The sequence below is a fragment of the Cylas formicarius genome, unplaced genomic scaffold (assembly GCF_029955315.1).
Source record: "Cylas formicarius isolate icCylForm1 unplaced genomic scaffold, icCylForm1.1 PGA_scaffold_6__28_contigs__length_40554024, whole genome shotgun sequence".
Lineage (NCBI taxonomy): Eukaryota > Metazoa > Arthropoda > Insecta > Coleoptera > Brentidae > Cylas > Cylas formicarius.
Genome location: NW_026844347.1, coordinates 37,886,807 through 37,903,290, shown reverse-complemented (window position 1 = coordinate 37,903,290; position 16,484 = coordinate 37,886,807). Strand labels below are relative to the sequence as shown.

The 16,484-nt window shown below is 32.4% G+C and overlaps 1 protein-coding gene across 1 annotated transcript in view; it reads right to left on the bottom strand.

The window, feature by feature from the left end:
* LOC132702988 (protein tincar) overlaps nt 1-6,298 on the bottom strand; it is a 160,547-nt gene extending 154,249 nt beyond the window's left edge. The window contains exon 1 of the mRNA XM_060671958.1: nt 6,101-6,298. The gene's annotated coding sequence lies outside the window, so the exon portion shown is untranslated. The remainder of the gene's footprint in view (nt 1-6,100) is intronic.
* Nucleotides 6,299-16,484: the final 10,186 nt, after the last annotated feature.

Genomic DNA, 16,484 nt, shown 5'->3' with positions numbered 1-16,484 from the left:
TATTTGAAAAAATATCAATATCAATATCAAATATTATTTGTGCAAATTTTGACATTCACCGATGTTTGCTGTAGCATTGAAGTTCGACGAGACGTGAAGGACATTTTATACAGGGTGCATGCACAATTAAATTACATCGATTTTGCGAAAAACTTGTTTAATAATCCCAGTAATTACAAAATTTACAATTCATTATTCTTTCGCATTAAGAAACAAAAAAGTCTTCTTTTATAACTGGGAGTCCCAAAAAAATATATAACTAAGCAAAATCTGTCTAAAGTTGTAGGACAAAAAGCAAATAAATGGCAGCCCGTTTTATTTATTGCTTATTCGATGAATTTTGAGCATATTTATGTCAGTCGCAAATTGACTTTTCGGAAACCCAGCCCGAATATCCTGTTATAAAACAACAGTATTTGGTCGGGAACTCACGCACACGCACGCACAAATGGCACTTAAAAAGCGGATAAAACGGAACTCTTATAAAAACCCAAGCGAGGGTTTCTGACCTTTGAAATCCGATCGGTAAGTTTCCCGGAGACCAAGTGTTGCTTGTCGTTCGGTTCCATCTTCGACCCGCGGCTTCACGAAAAAAGAATACGAAATATCTCCGAATTACTTCTTCTTCTGTTTGCCGTCAAAGTATAATATTTCCTTTAAAAAAATATATAACCTACTTACTGCTTCATTTTTATGAGTATGTCTATCTAATGTTCCTAGTGAGTATAGGGTGGGACACCACCTATTTCAGGGGATGGGGCCAAAAGTTAATTGCGGTATTACAAAGATTTCATTTATTCTAATTCTTATTTTAAATGGATCGCCTAGTATATTACTTCGTTTTTGAATTCTATACAAAATTCTAGATATGTCCTATACCTAACCGTGTTTGCCATTTTTAATTTTTTATCTGTCAGTTTTTTCATTCGAAAGCATGAATTGTTTCACTGGACTAATTTTCATAAGAATTTTCGATACATATTAATACAGAGCACGCGAAAAATAAGATTAAAAATAAAATTTAAAAACCGCCAAAAAGCTAGAGAAACTATATTTACCATTAAAAATTAAGGTAATTTTATAAAAGCTTGAATATGCTTACTGTTTTTACTTTATGAAGTATTTCCTTTGAAACATTTGTCTATCACGAATAATCTGCTGCTGCCATATAAGTTCAGTTACTGTCATAATTCAAATATTTTTTGACAAATTATTGTATTCGCTTGCTTGCGTATGATGTTTACTTACGATACTTTTGTATTTAACTTTTGGATCCATTCACTATAGTTTCTGAGATAAAGGAGTGTCTCAAGATAAACGTCCACCTTAGAGATCTAAACTAGACTAGACTACCTCAAGGAAATTAAGAAGGCTAGACTAAGCTTCAAAAACGGTACGAAGCTTATCCGGTTTTTTGTTCGAGCTCCAAGGAATTACTTGTCGTTTTATGTCGGATCATTGATGATAGTAATAAGTTATGCAGCAAATACGAAAATTACATGGAATATAGTGTCATTCAAAATGACGGCCTAGAATTGGAAATAACATGGACAAGACGGCAAAATTCATTTGGCAAGCCCCATGTTTTAGAAATACAATTCTCTCTAAGTGCGGCTCTAAGTTCCCTTCAAGGATCTTCAAGACCAGCATATTAAAGTTATTCAAGAAAAAAAGTTTGAAAAGTCGGAAAACAAAAATAAGTGCAACCGTTCTTCAAGTATATTTTGCGGAAAATTATTCATATATCTCACAAGTTATTCACTGTCGTAGTATGGGTCTCCGATAACTGTCACTCTTTTCCTGTGGTTAATGATTATGATTATTCAGTGATTATTCGGCATTTTGACATTTTTTTTTATGGATGGACAAATTAACAATTAACAAGATTTTGGAGCATTTGGTTCTTGCAATTTCTTTTCTACAAACCTACCAATATTACCATTTTAATTTTGGTCCCGTCCATACCATAAACCAATATTAAAACAATTGACAAAATTTATTTATTTTTTAAAATTAACAAGTATTATAAATAAGCTTCATTGTATCGCATTTGATTTTTGCAAACCAATTTAAAAAGTAATTCGACAAAGAAGGTAAAAGAGACGAGTTCGATACAAGATTTATTGTGTTGAAATCTTAAGAATATCGTAAAAAAACTTTTAAGTTATTTCAACATTTTAATTTCTGAAAACCTTTTTGCTTAGAACCCACTTGACTATACTACTGAAACGGCAGTTTTGGGCAATATTCATATTTTATTTCATTTATATATAGTAAATAATTGGAAAAACATATTGCAAACAAAAAATAAATAAACGAGAACTTATTCCAGTAGAAACAATTGTGTTTGATGTCCCTTTTTTAACATGGTAAACCCAAATCTTTTGGCTTAGAACCCACTTAACCGTACTACTGATATATTTATATTTCTTTAATACTAATACTTAATGCTTCTGATCAAATCTCTCAAAGTTGCTGCGCAAACCTGGGAGGAAGAATTTAAAATGTCGCCGAAATTGAAGCGGAACAGAAACGCGAATAAGAAGCACATCTTTCGGATTTCCAGACCCCACGTTCGATTTCCCTTACCCCATGACAAACCGCACGGGATGATTCAACCGTAATGGAAGTTGTCATGGTTAAAAGGATATCTCTGCTACCGCGGATAGCACTTATTTAATTAGTTTCATGAACGCACCGAAATAGTCGATTTAATACGGCCTCCATGTTATCTTGAATTGTCAAGAAGGCAAGCAATTTTTCGTGCATATCTCCAAAAACGCTTTTAGTAGGCTATGAGCGAGACTACTATGGTCGCCGACTTTGCCAACACGTGGAAATATTTATTTGGAAAAACACTAAAAACGTCGATATGATTTTTTTTAATGTTTTTTGTTTTTATGTTTTCTTCAAAATACAGGGGAACTTCTAATTGCTTCTCTTCTGTTTGGACAATTTTTGGGCAGCGTTTTCGTGCAAGATCACGAACAATTCGTGAAAAAATATGTTTCGTCTTGCGTGATACAACAACCTATATTCTCTTACGCCTAATGCTGGACTGCTATAATATAATAAATAAAATAAAATAAATAAACATAAAAAACGCCATTGAGCGCTGTAATAAGCCATTTTTTCTTCAAAAAAAAAGTTTGTGACAACCAAATGTCAAATAAGAACTGTGTATTCGTGTGCAGGCAACAATTATGTTATTAGTTCTTTTTTTCCACAAAATGAATTAAAATATGGGGGGCCCCATTTACAAGTCTATAAATTATTTAAAGCTACAAAACTGTATAAAAAGAGGAATTTGAATTGCAATCGATGCGGCAACAATAAATTGTGGTGGATTCGCTCGCACAGTTGCACATTTTTAGGTATTTAATGTATAAACTTTTATTTATTATCGGTTTTCTACATTAATGTGGCCAAAAAGATTAATAACAAAATAATTTAAGAACTACTATGCCCGAAACCGCCATAAGATTTTCATAGCTGGGTCAGCTCTACTTTTCATCGTTTAAGAAAATTGTGTGTTATTTGTAAGTGCATCATTTTAAACAATCGTAAGTAACATATTAAGAATTGGTACACATTTGGCTTCCTATTGATCATATTTACTAGAGCCGAAGTTTGTCTTAACAATAATAAAAAAATGTTGACTGATATTGGTTCTTTTGGGGAAATTGTCCTTGAATATTTTTAACTTTTTCAGGTCGTGGTGCGAAAATATATTAGAAAGACTGGAAGGGGCAAAATTTCCCGTGATATTACGATATTTATAGCTTTTTTTATTTATAGCTTATTTACTTAGTAATTTTGTCATATGTCACATCGTGTTAGTAATAGAGACTTTTTCTTTTTTGTTGTTGTTTTAATAAATATCTAGTCTTTACATGAAATCAAACAACACGCAATAACTACAATATTAACATATGCATTTCACAATAAGTGGCACCTAAATGCAAATGTGCCCAATGTTATATTGATGAAATTTTAACAAAAAAGATATAATAATTGTCATTCAAATAGAGATTGCCATCTTTCGCTGTTGGTAATATTTTTTATCTCTTCTGGTAAAATATTATTTACTTTTGGGACCAATATATGCATAAAATTTTTAATTTATGTTATTGCGATTGGTTGGTACTTGAATATTTCTATTTGTTCTGCCACGTGTCAAATAGCTATCACCACAACGGTTATGAAATATGTTTTACAAGCTCCCTCTTTGTCATTGAGTTGGGTTAATATTCTCCATTTTTACTGCAATGTTTATGAAATAATCATTAACGTAGATAGCCATGTCTTCAGCGCAACAAAACTCATCACCATTATCATTACGTATATTATCGTTTTTACCAGATTTTTCATATGTCGACTCCTTAATTATTTCATATATTTTTTTCATGTTGTTTTTGTCTCAATCTGCTCACCAAGTAATCATTTTTCAACTTATTTTTTAATTTATTTATACGGTTACGATATATTTTGTATTCATTTTCTGGTTCGGCAAAATAGTTTAAACGAAGTTTCTTTTTGGTTTTATCCCTATGCTTAATTCAATTTATTATGTATGGCTTAACCCCAAAAAGGGTCAGGGTTACAGAAGTGACTATGCTAAATACTTGGAGATTGACATTCCAGAGTCCTGGAACAAAAACAAAATGGCAGGGAGAGACTTGGTTACCCTACTTTCAAAAAGGCGATCCCGGTGTTCAAGTTTTAATCGAACGAATGTTAACAGATATTTTGACAAAGATATCTGGAACATGGATGAGACAGGTAAAACAAATTTTTCCAAAAGTATTGAAAAATATTTACTTTATGCCGATATATGCACATTACTATTACTAGGCAAACAAAACATCACCAATTTACCGCTACCAGCTGCAGAATTCCAAGTTTTAGAGGAAACTGTTAGTCCAGTATCAACTTCGAAATCCCCAGTGCCAGTTTGTTCAGGCACTTCAACTTTTTCTAATAGAAAAACTGCTAATCAATCTCCAATCAAATGTTCTGGTTTTTCAACTACTGCAATAGAAGAGCAGGAGGCAGAAATATCTAGAATTATTGGTGTTCGGATTGAAAGGGTAGATCGCCTTTTTGAAAGTAGGGTAACCAAGTCTCTCCCTGCCATTTTGTTTTTGTTCCAGGACTCTGGAATGTCAATCTCCAAGTATTTAGCATAGTCACTTCTGTAACCCTGACCCTTTTTGGGGTTAAACCAAAATAGTTATCATACATAATAAATTGAATTGAACTTGGTGAGCAGATTGAGACAAAAACAACATGAAAAAAATATATGAAATGATTAAGGAGTCGACATATGAAAAATCTGGTAAAAACAATAATATACGTAATGATAATGGTGATGAGTTTTGATGCGCTGAAGGCATGGCTATCTGCGTTAATGATTATTTCATAAACATTGCAGTAAAAATGGAGAATATTATACCAACTCAATGACAAAAAGGGAGCTTGTAAAACATATTTCATAACCGTTTTGGTTATAACTATTTGACACGTGGCAGAACAAACAGAAATATTCAAACCAACCAATCACAATAACATAAATTAAAATTTAAAAAGTTAAAATTTCTTCAATATAACATAGGGAACATACAATATTTTGAGATAAGTATGAAAATATTGTACTTATTGCGTGTTGTTTGATTTCATGTAAATACTAGATATTTAATGAAACAACAACAAAAAAGAAAAAAAAAGGAAAAAAGTCTCTATTATTAACAGGATGTGACATATAACACTGAGTAAATAAGCTATAAATAAATAAAAAGCTATAAATATGATATCGTGTCGTGACTAGACAACTCACCCCGCTGTCTTTTGACTTTTTTGTTTTACCCTGCTGTGGGGTAAGTTGTCGCAATTAACACGGCTGTAATTTTTCGTAAATACTTAAAATTAGGTAAAAATAAAGAAATTGACGGCCCTACGCAAACTTAGAGTACCAAGTAAGGAAACTGGATATCGAATTTTTTTTTTAAGAAAACGGAATTTCAAAAACGCGTCAACTAGGCCCGCTCTCCCGTACGGGGCCCATTATTCGCCCGGAAACGTCAACAAAACAACCACGTACCATGCTCGGTCCTCCCGTAGACTGCGTGGCCCGCCAAACGCCGCAAGGAAATCGAGAAACACAGTTTTTACCGACCGGGATCCGCGAAATAATATTCTCGCCACAAAATCCGAACGTCGTCTCTACCGGCGCCGATCGAGACGTCGACGTCGCGCACCACAAACCGACGATCGCCGTGACAGAATGCCGAAAGCTCGGAGCGTCGCCGGAAAGCGATTTCGATCGTCCGACCGGCGGCGGAAATCAGTTTCGAGCGGTAACGACGAGGCGAACGCGCAGGCGCCCTCTGGCCGCCGCGTATCGATTTTCCGTAACCGGAAGTAATGGCGGGGAAGGTGTTTTATGCGTTTAATGCATCAAATTGTTCCGAGAGGAGCAGCGCTCGTGATGCGTCGCGAGTAAACGCGTTCGCAGGCTTGGGATGTGCGTATCGATATTCCGTCCGTCCACGTAAGTGGGGTTTACAGGTTACAAATATGGGAGAACTAAATACATAGACATTAAACATTACTTTTTGTTTTACGGACAAGAGATTAAGAACACTCAACGTGCTTTGAATTGGCGTATATCTGTTAATTTACTCAATTTAATTTAATTTACCAAAACTACCAAATTTTGACTTGTCCGTTTTTATACATGTTCCCATTTTGTACAATTTTCTTAATAGCCTAGTTCCACTTATTGTTTCGAAAGCACGCTTAAAATCCAAAAATACATCCGACACAAATTTGCCATCCTCCAAAGCCCTCAAGAATTCATCAGAGACGGTAACAACGACAGATTCACATGAATGTTTGGAGCGAGAGCCTGCGAAATGTGTTTTTCTGTGTTTAAGGGTGTAGCATAATTAGAATCTAGACTATTGTTTTTGAACGCTCTCTTATGTTCGTTAATGCGTTTCTTGAAGGATCTACCCGTTTGTCCGATATAAATTTTTGGACAAAATCCGCATTTCAACCTGTAGACACCTAATTTTTGAGATTTTAGACATTGCGTTTTATTGTTTTTTAAAAATTTTCCTATTGTGTTGTTAGTTCTGAAAGCTATTTTAAATTACGTTTTGTTTTGAAACTTTTTCACCGGGTTCTCTTAGGTATGTAATTGTTTTAAATTGTTCGTGTTCTGTATTAGGTTTCGGATAAATAAAGTTTACTGTTGCCTGGATTCGTTTTTTATTTATAATTTTATCTATAATGGACGGATTGTGGCCGTTGTTCAGTGCAATTTGTTTAATGATATTAAGTTCTTTGTTGTAATTTTCTGTTGAGAGTGGCGTATTAATAAGTCTGTGTATAAAAGAGTTAAATGCAGCGATTTTGTGTGATAAGTGTAATTTGTTTTGCGTTTTCGTAATAGTTAAGTCTAAAAAATTAATAGTAAATTGTCTGTCTGTTCCAACAAAGCAGGCAAAGACATAATCCACGTATCTACACCGCCACAGAAACAATAGTGTTGCGTTAGAAGGGATTTTGATATCTACAATTTTGTTGATTAATTCAAAAGAATTTTTTATTGCAAATTTTGGTTTAAAATCTGTGTGGAACTGCTGGAGCTGTTAAATAAGACACGACTGGTCTAATGGGCACATTTTTGTGGATTCATATTTGTTAAAAAATTCTTGTCTTTGTCACTAAATAGTGTGGAGTTAGTAATTACTTCCTTAACTTGTCTTTAATATAACTCGGTAGGATCGTGTTTGATGCATTGGAAAAGTTCTGGTTTAAGAAAATTGTTGGTTTTTGAAATTTATTCTGGGAGATCAATAGCTATGACTGTCTTCCCTTTATCTGCACGTGTAAATATAATGTTATTTTCAGAAGCTTTGCTTTTGATAGTTTTTAATAGTGACATTTGAGAAATTTCTTGGTGCTTACACACATGTTTGTTTAAATTAGAATCGTTAATGTCCTTAATTGCTAATTCACAATCGATCAATTAATTCTCTATTAATGTACAAGTGCTGTAAGTTAAAGTTGACACCTTTTTCCAGAAATTCAACTTCATTTTTAGAAAATGTTGTGTCTGTTAAGTTTACGAACCTGTTGTAAAAAAAATATTAATATTTTACAATTACAATGGTATAAGATCGATGATAAATAATAATTAGTTACCTCTTGAAAAAACTAAATAAATTCGATTCCAGAGTTTGAAATTATCACTTCCTTGCCTCGGGCGTTTCGCAACTTTAAATTAAAATGTGACACTTAAAATCTGACTTTCGGAAGGTTTAAAAAGAATAATACCACGTACAAATATAAATAAGTTCATTCTTTAATGCTTACAGATCATAAAATGGTAGTTGAAAGACTTATAGATTATTTACATCGGTGTATCAAGGATTCCATAAATTTCGCATATCTTGATTATTTGCCAGCTTCATTTCTCGTGCAAAAATGATCATCCTGTCAAAAATAGCGACAAACCCTAAAAGCGTTACTGTAAAAATGCCGATACCTTTGTCAGTCTCCAGCCGTGACGTTTCCATTAAAGTTTCAAATAATCCGAGATACATTTCGCTTACGGATTTGACATCGTCGTCAATACAAGCACTCTGTAGAACTATTGTACTGGAAATATATTTTTTCTTGTACAATGTGTCCCATGCTTCATGGTTTATTGATTGTGGCCCAAGGCTGCCTTTTTATGAAATGAAATGTGATACAACTTCACAAATTTTGATCTATAAACTTGTATACTTTCAATCGAACTACGAAATACGAATCTTTACTATTATTTTCTTTTTATGAGTAGGCTATGCAAAATACAGATCTTTTTGACCACTGTGACTGGATCCTACGTAAAAAAAACCCTATCCAGTCCTATTTTCACTTTTCCGATAAGATAACGCATAATTCGCTCTGTATCGAAAAATCCAAGGTAGCTGTGAGATTTCTGTTGCTTCCATTTTTCATTCTATGAAAAAGTCGACTTTGGTTACGAAAGCCGCAACACGTTAGCTTAGAGATAAGCCTTAAAACCATCAAAAATTTGACACACTTGTGCATGATGCAAGGAAAAATTTTAAAAAATGTTTACAATCCTCAGAAGTCGTGTTGATCTGAAAGTTATTTTATTTTTATTACGTGGGTATTAATTTGCATTTAGATTTGCCACCTGAGGAACATATTTGGTCTTATAGATATTTTTGCCGAAAATTGATATGTTATAAGAATCGTTTAAATGCCATTTTTTTAATTTTATAAATAAACGCTAAACTTCGTAAAAAAACAGGAAATCTAAAAATTTTTTAAACAATTTTGTAAAAACTATATGAATTTATCAGAAAGTTTTAAGATTCGTGCTTTTTTACTAAGATTTAGAAGAGATGATTTTTTTTCGACATTATGTGAAAAAAGAGAAAATTTATAAAGAAAAGAAACATGGTTCAAGCAAAAAAGATGAGTATATTCACACATTTTTGCAGAAGAGAAGATTTTGCAATTTTTTACGATATTTCGTAAAAAAATAAAATTGACAAATTTTGTAAAAAAGTATGAACATAGCAAAAAAAACTGCTAAATCGCATTTTTTTCGGAGAAGAGTTAAGCGCAATTTTTTTAGATCTCTTAAAAAAAAAAGAAAATTTATTTGTTTTCAAAAATTTTATAAAAAAAAAAGATAAATTTAGCAAAAAGGGCATTTTTTTTTTAAATTATAAATAAAGAGAAAATTTTATAACAAAAGAGAAAATCCACAAACTTTTTAAAAGAATATTTGTAAAAGTAAAAAGTATTAATTTAGCAAAAAGCTTGTAAATTCACAATCACACTAAGACTTTACCATTTTTTACGAAATTTCACAAACAACAGCAAATTCACTTTACTTTACTTACTTGCAGAAAAACTAAGACTAGAATTTTTTTACGAAAAGTTGAAAAAAAGGTCTAATTTACAAACATTCTAAGATTGTTTTATGTACTTACCATAATTATACTATATTTATTTTTAGAAAAAAAAGGAGAAAATTCGCAGTTTTCAAAATGCTTTTTTACAGAAGTGTTAAGAGCATTGTTTTACAAGATCTCTTAAAAAAAAGTAAATTCGTTTTCGCAAGCAATTTTGTAAAAAAATATGAATTTAGCAAAAAGTCTTCAGTTTTTTTTATATAACAGTTAAGAGGGCCATTTTTTCCTGAAATTTTGTAAGGATAGAGAAAATTTGGTAAAAGAAGAGAAAAATCCACAAACTTTAAAAAAATATGTGTAAAATAAATTTGAAGTTAGTAGGAAGTTTGTGAACTCACGATTTTTTAAAGAAAAGCAAATACATTGAATTTTTTTAATGAAATTTTAAACTTTTTAAGAAATTTTTAAAAATAAGAATTTATTTTCATGCAGTAAACCTAAGACTGTACTTTTTTTAATATTCATATAGTTTCCAACATTATTCATACAGTTTCCAACATAATTCATAAGTAAATTCACATTTGTATAGAAAATTTACAAGGTGATCTCTTAAAAAAAAGTTAATTTATTTATGTAACTTTAAAAGAAAAATTGGAAAAAAATATGAAATTGGCGAAAAGTCTTAATTAAGTTAATTTTTGATATAAAAGTTAGGAGAGCAATGTTTTCCCGAAATTTTGTAAAGATAGAGAATATTTGGTAAAAGAAGAGAAAATTCACAAACTTTAAAAAAATATTTTTTTACGAAATATTCAATATATTTTAGGAATTTTTGAAAAATAGGAATTCATTTTCATGCAGCAAACCTAAGCCTGCACTTTTTTTTCTTAATTTCGAAAATATAGGGAATATTCATACAGTTTCCATCATTATTCAAAAACAAATTCATATTTGTAAAGGTGTTAAAACGTTTTATAAAAAAAACAATACGAATTGAGTAAAAAGTCTGTAAATTCACACTTTTTTATTGAGAAATGTTGTAAAAAAGTGTAAATTAAAAAAAAGAGGTAATAAACTCTGTACGAAAGAAATGCTATGCCTATATTGCATACTACCTAAACGAAAAAAAGCTCAGTTTCAACGTTCGCCATCTGGCGAGTAGGTATCTCTCGGCCATTTAGGTACGAGGCAAAACAAACGCGTTTTGGACGAAATCAAGTCGGCCGGGATGCGACACGGCGGTACCGGAGCAGAACCCGAATCGCAGCTGCTCTGACGCTGCATACCACGCACCATGTGCCCGAGATAATCACTGCCGCGTCTACCGACACCTGTCGCATGGCGTCCTTGTTTCCAGTACGTCGGTAAAAAGGAATGATAAATTCATTTAGAATTTGTGGGGCAATCTGGACGATAAACTGTAGCCGACGACCGACAGCATTACGCAGGAACCAATGCAGTTTTTCAATGTCCACGTTAAACGTTGTAAAGTAAAACGATAGTTTCTAATTTAATTTGGCTAATTCCATAAGCGGCAATGAACTATCGCTCTAAAATATTTTTATACACGCCGCTTATTCCAAAAAGTAGCATCAACGTTGAAATTCCAAATGGGACACCATGTATATTATGGCATTTTCCGATCCGCTGATACGATTGTTTTTGAATAATAATTCCTATACTTATGTCCCGCGATTTTCGAGAATATAATTATTTTCATCATGTTCCCGACCAAAACAGAGTTTAAATTAAATTTTTATTGGTACGACACTGAGGCCAGTAGAAAATTGAAATTTTGGACATAGCTTAGGGTGGTATCCAACAGAAGAGCAAATGAATAGCTAAATCGGTTGGTTCTGAAATAAAATCAAATCTCACTGAAATCTGGATTATTTTGGCATAATTCATCTTGTAACGGTCATGGACCATAAATTGTCGTGTTACGGACCTTTTGGACAACTGTCAGTCGTCATATATGTGGTCCGCCAAGTTTAATCGTTATGTCACGTGTGTAACGTTTTATTTTGTTTTTCGACATAAATTTCATTAAACGCGAATGTGTAGTGCGACGCGTTGTGATTTCCATTAAACTCCGCTACAATCTTGAGGTGGCCATGAAATATCCGTCTTATGTTAAATAAGTCATTTTTCGTTTGACAGTTCAATGCAAATTTTGTCGATGAAATCGGTTTGTAACACATAAACAAGGGAAAAGTAGCAAGAATAATCCATTTACTGTGGATTATTTGTGAACTAGATAAGAACCTCGTTTAATTTGTAAAATTTTCTGGTGGTAACACTTGTATAGTTTGCAAAACTAGCTGGATGGTACGCAAACCAATTAATATTCGTAGAGATTTTCATATAAAATAGCCAGACACTTCGATAGTTTGTGTACTACCCAGCTGGTTTATACACAACTTAGTAGTTAACTTTCCGTTTTCTCAGAAAACATTTTTTTATAATACGCACAGTATTTTCAAAGGGTACATTTTCAAATTGCTGAACTGTCTTTAGAAGTTTTAGGTTTTGTTAGGCTTCTCCGATAACCTCAAAATATAATTGCAGAGACATTATTTAATTATCAAAGAGTTGATTTTTTGTATATATCTTAAATATTTTTTTCAAAGCCCGATGCTTTTGTGGCACAGAATAAAAACAATGGTAGTTCCCTTTTAAGGTTATGTATAGGTTATGTGTCATTTTCGAGTTTTCCATGGTTTTCCATGGTTAGTAGACCTAGTATAATATATATACAGGGTGTCCAAGTAGTTTGTCAAAGTTTAATATTCGTTTCAGGGAAAAATGTTAAATACGAAAGGAACAATACCATTTGTTGTGATCTATACTGAGTGTTTTCGGATTTATGGCCATTTCTTTGTAAAAAATGTCCTGGGTTTAGTGCCCTGTGTTTTTTGGACGCTGTTCTCGGCAGTTGCAATTTTATCATGCCAACAATTTTATGTCATTTATCCCATACTTGCCTTGTAGTAATTTGAATCGTTTATACAGGGTGAGTCTGAATGAAAAATATCAATTAACAACCCTGAATTGGATGTACAGAGTCATCCATTTAAAAATATATGTAAATTGTAAATTATTTCTTTTAGTTTTGTCCATAAATTTTGTATTTAACACTTTTTTGATGTAAAACAAATAATAAATGCGATATATTACTTTGACGCACTATTTGGACACCCGGTATATATAGACTGTCAAAGGTTTTTTTTTAAAGAGGTTTTGTGGAAAAAAAATGTATTTTCGGAAAATGTAATCAACTTTATACTTTATATTGTACTGTAACACCCTGTATCTCTCAAATGAGCGACATTTTACTCAGACCCAATATCATTTCCATTTCATCAATTGCTGCCAGCCTGTATATGAAACAAATGTTACGCATAAAAAATTATTGTCAAAAATATAACCTCACAAATTAGAAACAAAATCAAATGAATTCCATAGGCATGTCATGGCACATTTTATAGCTTTAATCCTCGATGAAACTGGCATTAAAAATGTAATTTATATTCTACAGGATAATGGTACTAAGCGCATTGATGAAGTATTGAAAAATTTAATTGTTGTGAAATATTGCTTTACGTGCAAAAGCTGTTTTTTCTCATTGTGAAATTATCATCACAGAACACATGAATGCATTTCAAAAACTTAATAAGAAAACATGCCTAGAAACTGACATGATACGAAAATTTACGATATAGCCATTGTTTGTTATTTCACTAGAAAAATCTTTTAAATTGTATTCGAATTTTATTATTTTTGATGCAAATAAAATGCTAACTACAGCTAATTCAGGTCGACTTTTCTTCTAATAAAAACCTTTTTTTAAGTGGCGCGTTTTTAAGACGCAAGGACATGTATGTAACCGTAAAATTTGAATAATGCTTCTTTGCGTACACTTTTTTATTTTTTTTTTAATACAAAAACTGTTTTCGACTTACCCTCTGATTTCGCGACGAAAGATTCGCGTTTTTCGATAAACCGCAAGTCGATTTAAAAGCCGCGTCGCGATTTAAAACGAAAAGTGTTTGCGGTCGAAGTTAAAGGTACTTAAATCTGGCTCGTCGGGCGGTACTGATCGGTACAATTCGCGTCCAAGTACCCCGTCGACTCGGGGCAGGTGGTGCTTGCCGATCCAATCCCGGGAAGAGTGATTTTAAAATGGTAGTAGCGGCCATGGATCGCCCGCACCACCGCCACAATTCGTTCAAACAAATATGTCTTCCCTGCGCTAAATATGGAGGTTTCAAAAAGAACTGCCCCTCTTAAAAAGCGATTTTTAGAATGAAAAAATATTTTTTTTCGTTTTTACGGAGGTTTTAAAATTAAAATTTGAGTTTTTTTATTGCCCACATTTTTTTGGTCTAACTCGTTTTTTGTTTTATTGACTAAAAAAGTTTCGAATCTTTATATATTTGTCGTTTTTTGAGAAAACAAATTTCCAAAGAGTAATTTATATAGATTAAACAAATTCAAATTAGGTCAAGATCATTTAATTACCTAAAAATTATATTGAGTGTTTGTTTTTGTAATAAAATGTTAAAATGTTATTATTATACAGTCGAAAATCTATACAGCGAAATTGAAGAGACTGCTTTTTTTTCCTTATATATATATATATATATATATATATATATATATATATATATATATATATATATATATATATATATATATATATATATATATATATAATATATCGATCGATCGATAATCCCCCCGATCCTTTCTTGTCAAATCAAGTCAGGAATATTTATAAAAACAATATCTCTAAAAGCTTCTTTAATAGTTCAACCTGGCAAAGCTCATCCTAAAACGATATCCCTAAAAGCTCTTCTAAAAGCTAGGGATATTGGTCATCCGCACCCTCGTAAAACCACCAACTATGCAAATCAAAAAACGAAAATTCTCGCATGTCAGAGCGACGGCCCATTACGTGCCCATTAAAATAAGAAATTTGGGACACCTTGCCCCAATCGTTAGACCGTGTAATAGGAAACGACCAACTGCCGGTGGGCTGGTCAATTATACTGGGAGCTAAATACACTCGGTTATGCAGGGCGTTAGGTATTTAAAAAAAGAAAAATATGATATATATAATGCGTTTTTTGCCTTTTGTTGCAATAAGAAAGAAATTGAAAATTTTTCTAAAAAATTAAATGCAATATGATTTGTTTTAATAAACACGTAGTCAAATGATATGCAAATAGGTTAGTCAAAACACCATATTGCAATATTTTGGTATACTTTATACTATATAAAATAAATACAATACGGAAACAATACATAAGACAAAACATAAAATATAGAATTTCCTTCAATTGGACATTTTGGAGTTTTTAAATCTGCTTTTATTGGTAATAAGTCTACTAGGGTCTGGCAACAACCCATACTGACTCTGTTTAAGTCAAATTCAAAGCTCTGCCTCTCTCACTGGCAAGATCAATATCGTGAAATCACAGTTAGCTCCATGAAGAGGTCGCTACAGAAACAAGTACTCTTTAAAAGCATAGCAGTGCATCTCTATTTACAGAATTTCTCAGTTTCCTTAGATAGGTTTTCTCTACTTTACTCTGCTGAGGTTTTAGAAACTCTGGTTGTCTCTAAGAGAAAAGAACTGACTCTGTTTAAGTCAAATTCAAAGCTCCGCCTCTCTCACTGGCAAGAGCAATATCATGAAATCACAGTTAGCTCAATGAAGAGTTCGCTACAGGAACAACTACTCTTTTCAAATGTTATTGTTGTTATGATTCGTTTTTGGGCAATCACTACCTAATTGTCACCCCAAGGAACAATACCATAAGAAAGTGTAGCGTTAACTCGTCCATAATAAAAGTATAGCAGTGCCTCTCTATTTACAAAATTTCTCAGTTTCCTTAGATAGGTTTTTGTTCTACTTTACTCTGCTGAGTAGAACCATTTTCTTCCTCACTGTCAAGAGCAATATCATCTTGCCCAATACCTTCAATGAACTATTTCACTCTCTGCATACGTCTGTAACTTTATGCTTTTCATTGAGCTTCTGGATGATAAAGTTTACTCTGTTTATGATAGCATTGTCTGAGGAATTACCTTTTTGGAAACCGAACTGAGCCTCAAATAGAATATTGAACTTACTTAGAAAGTTAATAAGTGTAGGAAACGTTTATTTTGAAACACCCTGTAAGCAGCCAACTTAATTTGGTGTTTATTACAGACCAGCAAGGTCTTAAAACTATTGATATTATTTTTAGTAGTGCTTGTCGTCAAAATGCAAAGTTTTTTTGTCCCGGAACTACTCCTTAAATACTGCCCCTACATATTTGCCCATTAATTATTATGCCACAGATATGTATGTGTGTTATTTACAGCTGAAAGTGAGTTAAACAAAAAACACTTGCCTAAAGCTTTTCATTCCTATTTAAAAATAAATTAAAAATACCAAGCAATTCTAAACTTTTAAACATATTTTAAGTTACAAATTATATAAAACGCCGAAAAAGGGAAAAATAACAGGTCGACTTTAAAAAAAATACTTTA